A 16329-nucleotide genomic window follows, 5' to 3' on the forward strand; every position below is an offset into this window, starting at 1 on the left:
GTTGGTTTTATTCTAGTTAGTGTCATTGCGACCCCGTCGTCATGCATTAAACATTCCAGGTATTTTTGAAATGTTTTGAATATTTTTCGTTTTCGAAATTGTTTTTTGAGTTTTCCGACGCGTAGTTATATAAACTGTCGATCAAACGTAGCGATTCCTAAGCATATTGTAGTCCGATAATCATCGGGTGTTTGTTGGAGATTTGAATTTCGCCATTTGCTATCTTTGAGGAAATAACGGTTTTTAATTCCGTTATTTGAAATTTTTGCTGAGAATAGCGAGTTTGAGATTTCGCTATTTGCTATTTTGTGTCGAAAATTGTTGTTGTGATAATGGCGAATTTTACTTTCGCTATTTGCTATTTGTGTTTGAAAATAATGGTTTTTAGTTCCGTCATCTGAAATTTAAGCGAGAATAGCGAGTTTGAATTTTGATATTCGCTATTTGTGTTTGAAAATAACGATTTTTAATTCCGTCATTTGAAATTTGTGAAAACAGCGAAATTTGAATTTCGTCATATTGTATTTGTGAAAATAACGGTTTTTAATCCCGTCATTGCATTTGCGAAATACGGTGATTATGCGTAAATATGGGCCAAAGCCCAAAATTTTGCTGAAACTGACGGAGTCACCCCAAAGAGGTGCAAGCCCTGGGGCGACATAAAGAGGCTTCCCTTTTTTCTTTAAAAGACGCAAGAATGGGTTGCTCGTCTTTCGCATCATCTTCTTCGACACAATTACACATAAGCTCTCAAAAATCGCCATTTTTTATCTTACTTTCTTGCTTCGATTCGTTCTATCGTCATCATGTCATCTCAAGGTATGTAAATCCTCTTGATTCCACTTGAATTTGTTTGCCTTTTTGTTGATTGAATTCGGACAAAACCCTAATTCGTTTGAAATTGATTTGGGCATTTTTGATTTACCCATTTTCGAGTGAAATTGATGCTTGCATTAGGTTAGAAACCTGTTTAGAAGTATAAGGGTGCTTATAGTTTGCATTTTGGTCCTCGTTCCCACTCCCTAGGCGCGAAAAACGCAAATGAGGTGTAAAAACCGTCTTATTTCGCAATGTTGTGCTTACTTGCTTGAGTCGTGTCCCCTATTAGGTTGTACTAGTTTTTGAACCTGTGCACTGCACGGGTGGCAATGTAGATTGTTAATCAAAGTAGATCTTATATATATAGCTTTTGGAGTGAAGGTGTAAGGTTAACTCATCAGTACTCGTAGATTTTAGATGAAACTTTTGAAAAATTATTTTATTTATGCATATATTTGTAAAGTTATATATCGTACATAGTACTTTGTGATTTTTTTTCTTTTCATCTTGTTAAATTATGCGAATTTTAAGGGGATTTACAAAGTTATTGTTATTATATTGCCTTCTTAGATGTTAATTATACTCATTTTATAAATTATATCACAAATCTGTTTCAAGGTAGACTTAGTGTTATTAAAGTTTTAAAATTTGATTAAATATTCCTCCGTGGCTCTTTTTTCTGAAAGGTTGTTGCTTTTTTTATGTATAGGATTTACTCAATCACATACATGGTTTTTCACTTTACCCCTCTGATTTCACCATCTCGTTACTCAATTCCAACTCTTTTAATTCTCTCTTTAAACTTTATCAAACCACCACACCTGCCGCCATCACCTAACCACCAACTCACATCAACCGCGCCACCTCTACTCTTACCATCACCAACCCTAACCCTTCCCCCATTTCCACCCATCTCATTTTCCCCACTGCCCGCCATACCCTCCCTTCCTCCAACTCACACTTAGACCCTTCTTCCCCGACCCTTGCTCACCTTCCTCATCGGTAAGCTTCCCCCACCCACTCCCTAATCCCACCAGCCAAGCCCACCGCCCTGCACATGAACCTCTTTGCAACCGTCATCCCAATCACCCATTACCGACCGTTGCTCAAGCATCATTCCTTCACCCACCACCTCTCGTTCTTCCTCTGCACCCCTCTGCCCAGACACCTCTTACCCCTTTAAAACTCTAATTTGAATTAAATAGCTAAAATAGTTTTTGGACCCTAATTTTTAAATTGGTACAATAAAATGATAAGTTGATGGCTTGATGCTTAAGGATTGAAAATAAAATTATTACTTGATCAATTGTGAACATGGATGCATAATTGTTAAATTTGCCAATAATTTGATTTATCTTTTTAAAAGAATAAGAAAATAATTTTTGAATACTTGAATGACCAATTAAGTTTTCAATACCATTCAATTATATTTTTGTTTTTAAATTACCTTTCGTTTTACATACTTTTTAGTATTGTTCATTGGTTTAGATGTACAACCTAATTATTGTTTGATTTTATTTCCTCTCAATTCTTTTCTGTAATTAGTCACTTTCCCAATTTCATAGTTAGTACTCGTAGCAAAAAAAAGTTAAGATCCAACGACACTCCTCGACAACACAAAAACTCCGGAGAGACGGTCTCTCAATAGCCTTATTGAGAAACCTCTCGTATGATTAGGCGAGGGACCCATTGAATTTGTTTTCTCTATTATGTCTCTCACTAAGTTAATGAGAGACGGTCTTTCATGAGTCCTACTGAAAAAGCCGACTTCACAATTCGTGATTAGACAGAGAAGTCGTTTTTAACACGCTATGCTTACATTTTATTGAATGCTTATGCCCTTCCTACTATGCATTGGTCTATTCACAACTTACGCCAATAACCAGTCGTTCCTGGGTAAATTTACAACACAAAACTGATAAAAGCCGCTTCGAAATGGCATAGTCGTTCAGTTACTCAGTATCCAGCGCTGTAAGCCCTATCCCATATAGCCTTTTTAACCACCCATAGCAAAACTAAGAAGAAGGGAATGAACATTTTTTGTGTAATGGAGATGAAGATTCATTTACGTATAAGAGAGGAAAAGAAATTAAGAATAAAAGAGGTAATTAATTGGTGAGAGAAATATGAGTTAATTATGTAAAGTATTAAGAATCTTCCAAAAATAACTACAAAGAATTAATTATGGGTGGATATTAGATGGATAAGAGCTTATTAACGTGTGCCCTTAGGGCACGCGTTAGAAAAACCGATATAGCTAAAGCACGTTTAAGCATTGAAATTAAGATTTGAATGTACTAAAACCATGATGTTAAAACATTAGTTTTCAATATAAGCTAAATAATAGGAAAATGATTTCCTAAAATATTGGCTACTGTTAACTTTGGAAGGAAATAAAAAATTATATATGGGATATTATGGTAGGTTGTTGAACAAATTTTTTCCTTTTTAGAGGCACATTTTGTGGGGTATTATTAGCAAAGTTAACAAAATTTTGGAAGTAAAATTACCTTTTAAATTTGGATTGGTAGTTTTTCATGTTAAATTAGGATGGAATCCGATTATGTTAAAGTATATTAAATTAAATGTCAAGTTTCCTGCATATGAGTGTTAAAAAGTTAGACGTTATCTTTTTACTCTATGATAATGCTATATTTATGTTTTGGAAATATTAAATTACACATTAATGAGACTTTTTTAGTAGGCTTTGGAGTAATTTCGTAGTATCTTCATAATTCTAATTTTGTAGTATCTTCGGACATATATTTATAATCATAATCAAATCTCTTAATTTACGTTCCGTAAATTGCGTTATCAATTTGTTTTTTCGGTCAATTAGTATTAGAATAACTTGAATGTGCATTAAAATATGGCAATCATTTTGATTTAGTTGCTTTTTTTAACTCAATATTGATCTCATGGCCGTGTCGGTGACGGTCAGGTATAGGGATAAGGGAATTCTGTGCTGACGTGGCATAAGGACATGAGGTTTGGATAGGATTTCCTTTAACCTATCGAAGGGTTTTTGGCTATCGTCGTCCCAATCGATGTGATCGGTGGCGCGGAGCTTCTTGAAGAATGGTTCGCAAATTATAGTAAGCTTGGCTATAAAGCGGCTGATGTATTGGTCTTGATCGAGAAATCCCCGAATCTGCTTCTCGTTCTTAGGCCGAGGCATTTATTGGAGAGCTTTTATTTTGGTGGGATCGATTTCGATGCCTCTTTTGCTGACGACATGTCCCAAGAGTTTTTCGGATGTGACCCCGAATGCACACTTCTGAGGATTTAGTCTCATATTGTATTTTCGAAGGCGAGCGAAGGATTTTCGAAGTGCGCTGATGTGGTCGTCTCGCTCTTTTGATTTGACGATCATGTCATAAACATATACCTCCACTTCTTGGTGCATTATGTCGTGTAGGAGAGTAGCGGCGGTTCTTTGATAGGTTTCTCTGTCGTTGGTTAGGCCGAAGGCCATGACAGTGTAGCAATATGTGCCCCACGGTGTAGTGAATGTAGTTTTGTGCATGTCTTCTTCAGCCATTTTGATTTGGTTGTACCCAGCATACCCATCCATGAATGATAATAGGGCATGCTCGGTGGTGTTGTCTACCAAGATGTCAACGTGCGGCAGAGGGAAGTCGTCTTTTGGACTTGCCTTGTTGAGGTCTCTGAAGTCGACGCAAATCCAAATTCTCCCATCTTTCTTGGATACGGGGACTATGTTAACCACCCAGTCAAAATATTCGGAAACTTTGATGAATCCGGCTTTGAATTGCTTGTCTACCTCTTCCTTTATTTTCAAGGCACATGCGGCGCAACTTTTGCTTCACGGGTTTAGCTCCGGGCTTAATGGGTATCCTGTGCTCTGCAATCTCTCTGTCGATCCCAGGCATGTCTTTCTAGGACCATGCGAATACGTCCATGTATTCGTGCAAGAGGACGATGAATTGTTGTCTTTCCGAGGGGTCAAGGGTGGTCCCTATCCTAAGTTCTTGAGGTTCATTGTCGGTCCCTACGTTGAAGGGTTCGGTCTCCTCAATGATTGGTGTTCTATGTTCGCGTTTATTGAGAACTTTGGCTAGGTGAGATGGGTAGTCACTCAAGTAAAATTCTACATGTTCGTTCAGAATTGTATTGTAGTTAAATTGAGACGAGTCGTAAGCAAACTTAGCATTCATTAAGTCGATCTGAGCCAGAAGCTCAGATAGCACATAAATCTCATGGGGAGTCAGAGGCGACGCAGTACAGGAAGTGTGTAATACTCCATATTTTAGTTGGAGTACACGGTCGAGTACTTGGTTGGTACTCGGTGGAGTGTGTGTTAATCGGCCGAGTGCACTTGACCGAGTAAACCGGTTCAGCAAGTTTGACGGTTTCTTTTATGTTTTGACCAAGGGTTTTGTTTATAAGGCTTAAGTCACTTCCAGTTCATTTTAACATCTCTAAAACCATTTCTAAACCTAGAGAGAGGGAGAGGAAGAGGAAGAGGAATCGTCGAGCCTTTCATTTGAGTGAAGATTTCTCACCGATTTTAACCTAATTCGATTTCCCTGTTTGTAAGTCGATTTTATTCAATTGTTTATACTATTTTTAATTCTTCGTCTTCAAAAAGTTTGAAACAGAGTCCTGTTTATTTGAAGTCTAGTTTATGCATATCAAATTTCGTAGTCAGATTATTTATGGTTTGTCCTAGGTGATTTATTTATGAACATGTCGCTGAAAAATCCGCGAAGATTTGGTTGTGGAAAATGATTTGAAACCCTAATTTATATGTCGATTCAGTTTTAGGGCTTTTTCATACATCATCTTTGTAGAGTCTAGATGACAATAGGATTTGGTATTATCGAAAAATGATGTTTAAACTCATTTTATGAATCACTACTTTTTATGCGATGGATTCTGTCAGCTTTTGAAAATCATTCTGCATACCCTTGATAAGTTTGGAATTTGAGAACAATACGTTAGAAATATTTGTAGCTAAGACTCATGGGGTTCCAATCCAATTGGCCTTGCATCGATTCGATTTTTCTGGAATCAGTTATGCATTTTATAACGAGACTGTCATGTGCTGGAAAATCATGAAAAGTCGTGTTTGTTCTTTAGGTTGATATTCCTATTAAGTTATGATGAGTCTAGCTTATATGCATGATTAATTGATTGAATAGGTGGTAATTATACATCATTATATTATGTAGGTGATGGATATGTGAAGGATCATAATTGATTGCTTTTGTGTGCTTGGATTGTGAAGAGGTAGGGTTTCCCTACTCGGTTTACTGTTTAATTGTTATAAGATTATGTGGTAATTGTTGTACGATTGATTATCTGCTGATCATTGTTGGTGTGTTGGTGTGGGTGTTGTGATGGTTGTTGGTGATGTTCGTGAGGTGCGTCCTCGGCTGAGTAGAGTCACTTGCTAGAGTGGCTTCACACCATAGTTTCGCCCTCTGTGGAACCCGCCACAGGAGGGGATGTGCACACTAATGACCAGGGTTATCGCTCGTTGATGAGCGGGGTTTAGGTGGGCAAGGCTACGGTCCCCCACTGGCGGTGAGGATTATTTGTTGCGATGGGTAATCTGGCAGGGCTACACACTTTAGTGTGTAGTCAGTTACATGTTGTGATTGGGAGTTGGAGGTGGATGATGATCAGCTGTTTATCTTTATCATACTTTGTCTTATTTTGATTATGCAGTAAACTGACCCCGTTTAATTGTTATAAAAACTGTGGTGATCCATTCGAGGATGGTGAGCAGTTTGTGACACGTGATGATTGTCTTTAGCTACGGGGACGAGATGGGGTGTCATCACTTCGAGTCTAGCTTCCGTTGTTACGAGTTTAGCTTTTTGATTCAGTTGTATTAAGACTTTATACTTTTCTTTTCAGTCGGATTTCAAGACAATGTAATAGTTATATTTAAATACTTTAATAAATGTTTTGGAATGGTTTCTTTTGATATACTATCCTCGGGCAACCGAGATGGTAACAGTCTCTCATGCTAGGGTGGTCCTTGGTAACGCACCTCGGTATGTGAAGTTGTTACAAAGTGGTATCAGAGCGACGATTCTGGACCTAAAACCAATGAACCTAATGAACATAAGGAGTCAAAAGAAAATGAACCCGGGGAGAGTTATTTGGAGCGACGATTCTGGACCTAAAACCAATTAACCTAATGAACATAAGGCCCTTACGATCTTGAGCCGCTCACATGGGGGTGTCTTAGGGAGCGCTATGTTTATAAAGTTGTGTGTGTTGTATTTGTGGTTGTGAATCTTGTGAAGTTGTTGGATGAAATGAAAAGTGAATTACTTAATTTGAACATGGTGGTATATGAGAAAGTGAATTGCGTAATTGAACATGATAGACCTTGAGCATGATATTTGATTTATTACATGGCTTTTGGAATTGTAGTAAAGTATTGTATATAGAATTGCATGTTAAAGTATGTATCATAGATATAAAGCTCGTTTTGGCATGACTCGGTCGAACAGGGCGGGTACTCGACCGAGTAGGAGATACTCGGCCGAGTAACCAAGCATTCGACCGAGTGTTGGTTGGTGTATACATAGCAGTAGCTACTGGTTGTGATCACTCGGCCGAGTACTAGGCATACTCGACCGAGTGAGGCATACTCGACCGAGAGAGGCATACTCGACCGAGTGACGTTCATACTCGACCGAGTTTGTTTTATGTGACCGAATCTTATGACCAATTATAATACGCGATGTTAAGTTTGTTACTTTGTGTTTGATAAATGCTTGGTTAAGTACCTGGGGAAGACAAGTACAGTAGCATAAAGGATTGCAAAGAATAAAGACTGGAAGATGATTTATTTCTAAGATTCTGTCTCTTAATTGTTTTGGCTGCTATTTTATACGTGGTTAAGATATGTTAACTAAGTTTTTATATGTGTTAGTCTCGCGTGTTAGCTTTCATTTGCCGCTAGTTTCATGCCTATAAGAGTTACGGATTAAGAAAAACAAATATTTTAGTGAGCAGTGGTCAGAATGTTACTGCACAGTGCTAATTTCGACTAACCAATTTGTAAAAATTGCCATTTTATATGTATACATGATTTTTGAGTGATTGTAACTCCCTAATTAGTAGACTCGTAGAAGTTTCCAAATTGATTAACCTTACTTGATATGGATGTGTCATTAATGAATTATGATTTTTGCAAGTTGACCTTAAAACGCGACAAATTGCTGATAACAATCTGTTTTCACCCGTCGGTTTGGGAAATTCCTTGTAAATTGATTATTTGTGCATTGGACCTAATTTCAACTCTCCCTTTTTCGTGACTCCATGTATTTTCTAAAAAGTATAAAAACTCATGTATTCGTTAAATTGTTATTTATTGGTGATTCTGGAAGTTATAGGATGCTTTATAGTGCCTGTGAATGTGTGTTTGATAACAAGTTTCTAATAAGGTTACACTATGAATTTCGAAGTCTTAGTTTCTATGTTTTGGCAACATGTTTAGGTGACATGAGAAGTAGCTTAACCTATAAGCCTATGTGGAATAAGTGATGACATTGAAAGATTGGGGGTGTCGTGTCTTATATGCCACTTATTACATGACGATGTCTGCAAATCGCATGAACATGAATGATAGCTAGATTGATTAAGTGGATTGATTGTTGCACATATTATAAATAGTAACAAGTGTGATTATGTGCAAGTAACGAGTCTGATTGAGTCAAATATGTTACATGGTGGTTGAGTATATTATCGGCATGAATATGGGATAGAAAATAATATGTGTTGAATGAATCATTGTAGGATGAGGTAAGTCGTATAATAGTCCATGAATAATGTACGATGAGTTAATGATGTTCTTAATTATCATGTAAACTGGGGTAGATTTACAAATAAGAAGCTAATATGTTGAAACGGAAGTATTAACTGATTTATTTGCATGCAATTAGTCTAGCATGTCTAGTGATATGACAACATATGGTTGATGGTGCAAATAGATGGCTTGTGTGATGACGTGATCAGATTGTTAATTGATGGTAAAATATTAGTGTTGAAGTGTGCTCATTTTTTAAAAAATTTTTTATGATCCACATGAGTTGACATGGAACATGTTATTAATCATGATGCAAATGATGATTGTCCTAGTATGTACTGTGCTTGTAAATAAGTGCGTAGTAATGATTCGAACATGTGTGGTTACCGAGTTTGAGCATGATGTGGATTTACGGGTTATACATGTATAATTGATTCATGTGCATATTTTAATTTATTTGCCAAGTAGTACTAATGTGGATACAAATTTGTGCGTAATAGCGAGAATTAGCAACTTATACTATGTATGTACAACTTAATGTTAGTAATGAGCATGAGTAACGATAATATGGCTTTTGTTGTTTACATCCCTTGTGCATTTTTTATAATTGCGATGAAATTGGTAACTCTGTCGGGAAGCATGATTAGTAACATAATAAGTCAAGAATGTTCGGTTATTTGAACTAGTAATAACAATTAAAGGTTGTGTTATTGCATATGTTTACTGTTCGAGTATATGTGCATAAACATTGATTTTATTTTATACTGTCTTTGACATACTTAGTAAGTTGTTTGTATATGTATAGCACTCGTACATGTGGTCGACAACGAATGGCGAATTATGACGGTCTCCAGGGGATTGACACTGTGTATGGCATGAGATTTTGAGATGAGGTTATTAGTTTATAATACGTCCTATGGTGCTGGTTGTCTAGTATCCAGTTATGAGTGGTTGGTCTCGTCCTTTGGTATTAGTTGGCTAAGTGAGCTTTGGTATGCACTAGGGTTTTACGAGTTGTTACTGAAATGTGACATTATTTGATGATTTACAATCTCCTAGGAACGAGTTAAATATGACAGATCAACATAAATATTGACCTTATGTGGTGGATTGTGGTTTGTTTTATCGTTAAAGAGGCCGGTGGTGCATCACGAAACCCCGGGGTCTGTAGGTATATGGGATGAATAAGAAACTTCGGGACGAAGTTTGTTTTTAGGGAGATGTAATGTGATACTATGTTTTTCTATGTGATTATTTGGATTTCCATTAGTAATTACGACTTAAAACAATGCGGTAACATGTTTATTATATTGAATGATACCTTCCGTGTGTGGTTGAACTGTAGTTGCATATGTTGTTTATATGTTTTATTTAGAATTGTATAGTTGCATATGTTGTTTATATGTTTTATTATAAATTGTATTTGTGAGGAAGGACCGTGATATCGCGTGGCTTGTGTGGTTTTATATGAGTTAGGTTACGGGGACGTAACCTTCTTTTTTAGGGGGGATGAAATGTGACAACCCGAGTTTACTCAAGTCTATATGAGTTAGCATAGATTTTACTAGTTATGCATGTGAGTTATATTATGGGTATGAGTTATATTGTGCTAATTATATATCATGTTAGGTGTCGTTGGTTGTAGTTGCTGCGAACTTCGGGGATGAAATTATTTTTAAGGAGGGAAGACCGTAATACTCTGTATTTTAGTTGGAGTACTCGGTCGAGTACTTGGTTGGTACTCGGTCGAGTGTGTGTTACTCGGCCGAGTGCACTTGACCGAGTAAACCGGTTCAGCAAGTTTGACGGTTTCTTTTATGTTTTGACCAAGGGTTTTGTTTATAAGGCTTAAGTCATTTCTAGTTCAGTTTAACATCTCTAAAACCATTTCTAAACCTAGAGAGAGGGAGAGGAAGAGAAATTGTCGAGCCTTTCATTTGATTGAAGATTTCTCACTGATTTCAACCTAATTCGATTTCCCTGTTTGTAAGTCGGTTTCATTCAATTGTTTTTACTATTTTAAACTCTTTGTCTTCGAAAAGTTAGAAATGAGAGTCCTATTTATTTGAAGTCTAGTTTATGTTTATAAAATTTCGTAGTCAGATTCTTTATGGTTTGTCCTAGGTGATTTATTTATGAACTTGTCGTTGAAAAGTCCGCGAAACTGATTTGGTTATGGAAAATGATTTGAAACCCTAACTTATATGTCGATTCAGTTTTGGGGCTTTTTTATAAATCATCTTTGTAGAGTCTAGATGACAATATGATTTGGTATTACCAAAAAATGATGTTTTAAATTCGTTTTATGAATCAATACTTTTTATGCGACGGATTCTATCAGCTTTTGTAAATCAGTCTGAAAACCCTTGATAAGTTTGGAATTTGCAAAAATTACGTTAGAAAAGATTTGTAGCTAAGACTCATGGGGTTCCAATCCAATTCACTTTGCATCGATTAAATTTTTCTGAAATTAGTTATGCATTTTATACCGAGACTGTCATGTGCTGGAAAATCAGGAAAAGTCGTGTTTGTTCTTTAAGTTGATATTCCTATTAAGTTATGATGAGTCTAGGTTATGTGCATGATTAATTGATTGAGTAGGTGGTAGTTATACATAATTATGTTATGTAGGTGATGTATATGTGAAGGATTATAATTGATTGCTTGTGTGTGATTGGATTGCGAAGATGTAGGGTTTCCCTACTCGGTTTACTGTTTAATTATTATAATATTATGTGGTAATTGTTGTACGATTGATTATTTGCTTATTGTTGTTGTTTTGTTGGAGTTGGTGTGGGTGTTGTGATGGTTATTGATGACGTTTGTGAGGTGCGTCCTCGGCTGAGTGGAATCACTTGCGGGTGTGGTTTCACGCCCTAGTTTCACCCTCTGTGGAACCTCCCCCCCCCCCCCTCCACAGGAGGGGATATGCACATTAATGAACATGGTTATCGCTCGTTGATGAGCGGGGCTTAGGTGGGCAAGACAATGGTCCCTCACTGGCGGTGAGGTTTATCTGTTGCGATGGATAATCTGGCAGGGCTACACACTTTAGTGTGTAGTCAGTTACATGTTGTGATTGGGAGTTGGAGGTGGATGATGATCAGTTGTTTATCTTTATCGTACTTTGTCTTATTTTGATTATGCAGTGAACTGACCCCGTTTAATTGTTATAAAAACTGTGGTGATCCATTCAGGGATGGTGAGCAGTTTGTGACAGGTGATGGTTGTCTTTAGCTACGGGGACGAGATTGGATGTCATCACTTCGAGTCTAGCTTCCTTTGTTACGAGTTTAGCTTTTTCATTCAGTTGTATTGAGACTTTATACATTTCTTTTGAGTCAGATTTCGAGACAATGTAATACTTCCTCCGTTCTAAAATAATTGACGTTTTCAATTTACGAGGTGAGCCTTTGGATTCAATTTATACAAAATTATATTGGTCAGAAAATTATAAAAATTACACAATAAAATTCCTTACGAATAGAGCTTTAATATGAGTATAAATTTCAACATATTTAGTCATATATTTTGAGAGATATTAAAGAGAGAAGTGAATGTCTCGAAAAGTGAGAATGACAATTAAAAAAAATAGAGGGAGTAGTTATCTTTAAATACTTTATAAATGTTTTGGAATGGTTTCTTTTGATATACTAGCCTCGGGCAACCGAGATGGTAACAGTCTCTCATGCTAGGGTGGTCCTTGGTAAGGCGCCTCGGTATGTGGGAGTGTTACAAAGTGCCCCCTGGGATTAGCTCCAGGTTACTACCTTCTGCAGGAGCAGGGGTGACTTTAGTTGACTCAGCCTCTTAGATAGCCCCAAGCTTGTGATAAAATAGTGGAAAAGGGACTTTGACAGGGGTGTCGGGATTGTTAGGACCTAAGACAAACTCAGACTCAGACTTGTCATCAGACTTAGACACAGACTCAGTCTCGTCTTAACTTTCCTCCTTGAACATGGGGCCTTCTCCGGTTGTGATCTTGAGAACACGCCCTTGAAGATTGGTCCACTTGAAAGTCTTCCTCCAACCTTGGATAGCTTTCTCTGGGTTAGCATCAGAGATCAAGGCGTAGGGTCGAACTGGTTGTCTTTGAGAGAAATGCTTATGATGTCCTCGTAGTTGAGGTTCTTGATGTTGTCTTCTCCGAAAAGGAGGCTCACAGCTTGCCCGTCTAGTCTAGGGGTTGATTCAGACTTGATCGATGCAACATTGGTGTTGTTGCCAGGGATGAAGTAGCAATCTTCAAAGACTTCTATACCCGGTGATACGTGCATATTGTATAGTCTTTCTAGCCTATTTCAGCACGTATTTCTATGTATTCGTACTATTTATATTGCATTTTGCCCCGAATTGGCTATTTTGGTTCGTTTTGTCCGTTTTGTAGGAATGAACGTGGAAGTAGTAGAATCGTACCATTTTTGTCCCTTTTTGCATGCATTTTGAGGAGACGAGATTGTTCAGAGTGAGATCTTGCATTGGGATGCATTAAGGAATGGTCTACGGAGCAGTCGGTCATGAGTTTAAGCTGTTTTGGAGGAAGAACACTCGATCGAGCTATTTTATTGGTCGATCGAGTGGTTTCTATGTTTGAGTTGGTAGATCGAGTGCTTTGTCTTACTCGATCGATAGAGCTGGAATTAGGAGTTACTCGATCGAGTAACAATTTTGGTCGATCGAGTAGATATTTTGGAGAAGTACTTGATCGAGTTGTTTTAGACTACTCGATCGAGTTGTTTTGGCTGTCATGGGCTTTAATTAGTCCGTGAACGTGTTTTAGCTTATGGACTTAGTAATTTTTCTATTTAAGCGCATAATAACTTGGTCATTAGCATTCAGTTTTTACCTATCATTTTGACATTACGCTTGAACGCTTTTTTTTTCCTTTCATTGTAACTTTGCTTTTGGGGTTATTTAGCTCGGAATTAGTCGTTCTTTACGCCGGATTCTTACGATTGTAATCTCTTACTCTCTTTTAATCTTAATCTTTCATTTATTCATCTTAATTACTCATCTTGTTCCTTTAATTTTCTGGCCTAATCTTTGTTTATGCATTTTAATTATTATTTCATCATGCTTAATGTTAGTTATTTCATTGTTATTAGTTTTGACAATATTAATAGCATGAGTAGCTAATCTGTTTCATGTTAGGATTAGGGAATCTACGGTAGAAATGTGACGATATAGTAAATAGGTTAGATGAATTAATTGTGAGACTCTGTCCCCATAGCATTACAACTGTATATACCGACTTAGTTGAGTGCACGCTTCTGAGTCACCCTTTTAATATGGTTAAATTTAATCCTGGATCTGAAGATTGGACTAAATAGGCCTGCTATGAACAGTAGACTACCCTGACGAGGACAGAAGTTAAGTTAGTGGTAATTTAGGATAGAAAGTGGACCGGAAGGACCTTTCCATATCCGTCTCGCAGTTATTTATCTAAGTTGTTTACAGTTGAGTCACTAGACTACCATAGTGAACCGAAATCCTGACATGTCCCCTCTTTATTGATAGTTTATTCTCATTTTTTGTCTTTATTGCTCTCTCCATACTTCTCTTCCTTCAAATTTTGTAGTTAGGAAACCAATTACAAACCCCCCCATTTGTGACCAAATAGACGGACTCTTACAGATATCTTGCCTCCCTAAGGAGATCGACCTGACTTCCCTAGCTATATAGTTAGTTTAGTTAGTTATTTTTGATAGGTATACGACAGCCCTATCAAATTTTGGCGCCGTTGTCGGGGAGGCAATTGCCCTATCTGTCTTTGTTTCGTTTATTTTATCCGTCTCGGGGAATTTTTTATTCCTTGAGGCAGTTCTTATTCATTTTCTTTCAGTATTGTGTATGCCCAGGTCACATAGGTTGGAGTTAGTTTCAGCTGATTCTGAACCAGAGAGACTGTTCAGGCATAGACTCCGTCTGCAAAGAGAATCACGAAAGGAAGCCTTGAGTACTTTCGAACCCGAACTTCAGCATTTCCTATTTACAGAAAATCCATCTTTTAAAGAAGACACTTTCAGTTCTGTAAACCAACCAGTAAAGATGCCGAATATTGCAAGTCATTCGGAGCCTAAAGCATCATCTATTCCTAAAGGTTTCAATCTCCAGACTGAGGATGGGTATACTTTTGACATCCATCCATCATATATCAATCTGGTTGAGAGAAATCTCTTTAGAGGTGTGGCAGCTGAAGACCCGAGGAAGCATAGGGAGGTCTTTACGGACTACTGTTCTACTATCCCCGCCACAAAGGGGGTAATTCAAGACAAGATTAAGGAGGTGTTGTTTCCTTTTTCTTTGATTGACTCAGCGAGGGAGTGGCTGACTGATTTGGACCGCACGGCCGCAGGGGTCACAGACTGGGAGACCCTTGCTCTTGCTTTTTATAAGAGATATTTCCCTCCGCAGCGCACTAATCAGATGAGGGCAAAAATCACTAGTTTCAAGCAGGCACCTGATGAAACTTTCTATGAAGCGTGGTGTCGTTTCAAGAGGTTGGTGAGGTCTCTTCCTCACCATGGTTTTGATCCGTGGTTTTCGTCCAATCAGTTCTACAATGGGCTATACGATGTACACAGAGCCATACTTAATGCATCATCCAACGGAAGATTACAAAAGAACACTGACGATGATAAGGGATGGGCCCTTATTGAAGAGATGGCGACCCACTGTGCTGAGTATGGAAACCCGAGGGATGGTATTAGAATAGTTCATGCAGTCGATAAGCAAGTTGTGGCTCAGCTAGAAGCCGTAAATGCTAGATTTGATAAGTTGGAGTTGCATTCTGCTGGGGAGCCTCAGACGGTTCATTTGCTTACTAGAGGGGAGACTGTCACATGTGAGAGGTGTGGGAGCAACAACGGTCACAGTGCTGTTAGCTGTCTTACAGAGAAGGAACATGTCCTTGCTTTTCAATAATACAGGCAAGGAGGGGGGTTCTTATTATAATAACCAAGGGGCAGCCCATCCCAATTTGAGGTGGACAAGTCAAAATGTGCTCAATTCTACCCCTCCTCCGCAGCAGCAACAGCCATATGTCCCTCCTCATAAGGCTCAGCAAGGCTTTCAGAAGCCTCCTTCCTTCCCTACACCTAATCAGGGTGCATCATCTTATGGTGGGGTAAGTGAGATAGGTGAGTTGAAGACGATGTTGCAGTCTTTGACAAAGCAGTGGCAGCTAAGTGATCAACAAAAAGATGCATCTATCAAGGCACTTGAAACTCTAGTTGCCCAGTTAGCCGCGAACAAGTCCACAAGGAAACCAGGAGATTTACCGTCACAAGCTGATAAGAATCCACATAAGACGGTGAATTTATTTAATTTGAGGAGCAGTTATTCTTATGAAGGACCGAAATCAGACCCGGGGAAGGAAATTACTGCTGATGAACAGTGTTCTGTTGAAGAAAAAGAGCTGACGACAAAGAAAGTACTCGATCGACTAATTTCTGGGGGTCGATCTACTAAAAATGCTGAAGAAAGTGTTCGATCGAGTGTAATTTCTTCTCGATCAAGTGAACAGGAAAAAGAAGAGCTCGATCGATTAAATAAAACTGTTCGATCGAGTGAATTTTCTGAAGAATATGCTAGATCGAATGATATTTTTGGTCGATCGAGTAATGCTGATAAAGAACAACTCGATCGAGAGCCTGCTAGTGCTCGATCGAGTGAAAAATCACCTGAAAGACCACGTTCGAGAGGGAAGAAGTCTCGAT

General features: G+C 38.0%; 1 non-coding gene across 1 annotated transcript; it reads right to left on the reverse strand.

The window, feature by feature from the left end:
* Positions 1 to 15035: 15035 nt before the first annotated feature.
* On the reverse strand, positions 15036 to 15141 carry LOC141635762 (small nucleolar RNA R71). The gene has a single exon (XR_012540424.1). It is a non-coding gene; the product is annotated as a small nucleolar RNA R71 (small nucleolar RNA).
* Positions 15142 to 16329: the final 1188 nt, after the last annotated feature.

The sequence above is a fragment of the Silene latifolia genome, chromosome Y, assembly GCF_048544455.1.
Source record: "Silene latifolia isolate original U9 population chromosome Y, ASM4854445v1, whole genome shotgun sequence".
Classification (NCBI taxonomy): domain Eukaryota; kingdom Viridiplantae; phylum Streptophyta; class Magnoliopsida; order Caryophyllales; family Caryophyllaceae; genus Silene; species Silene latifolia.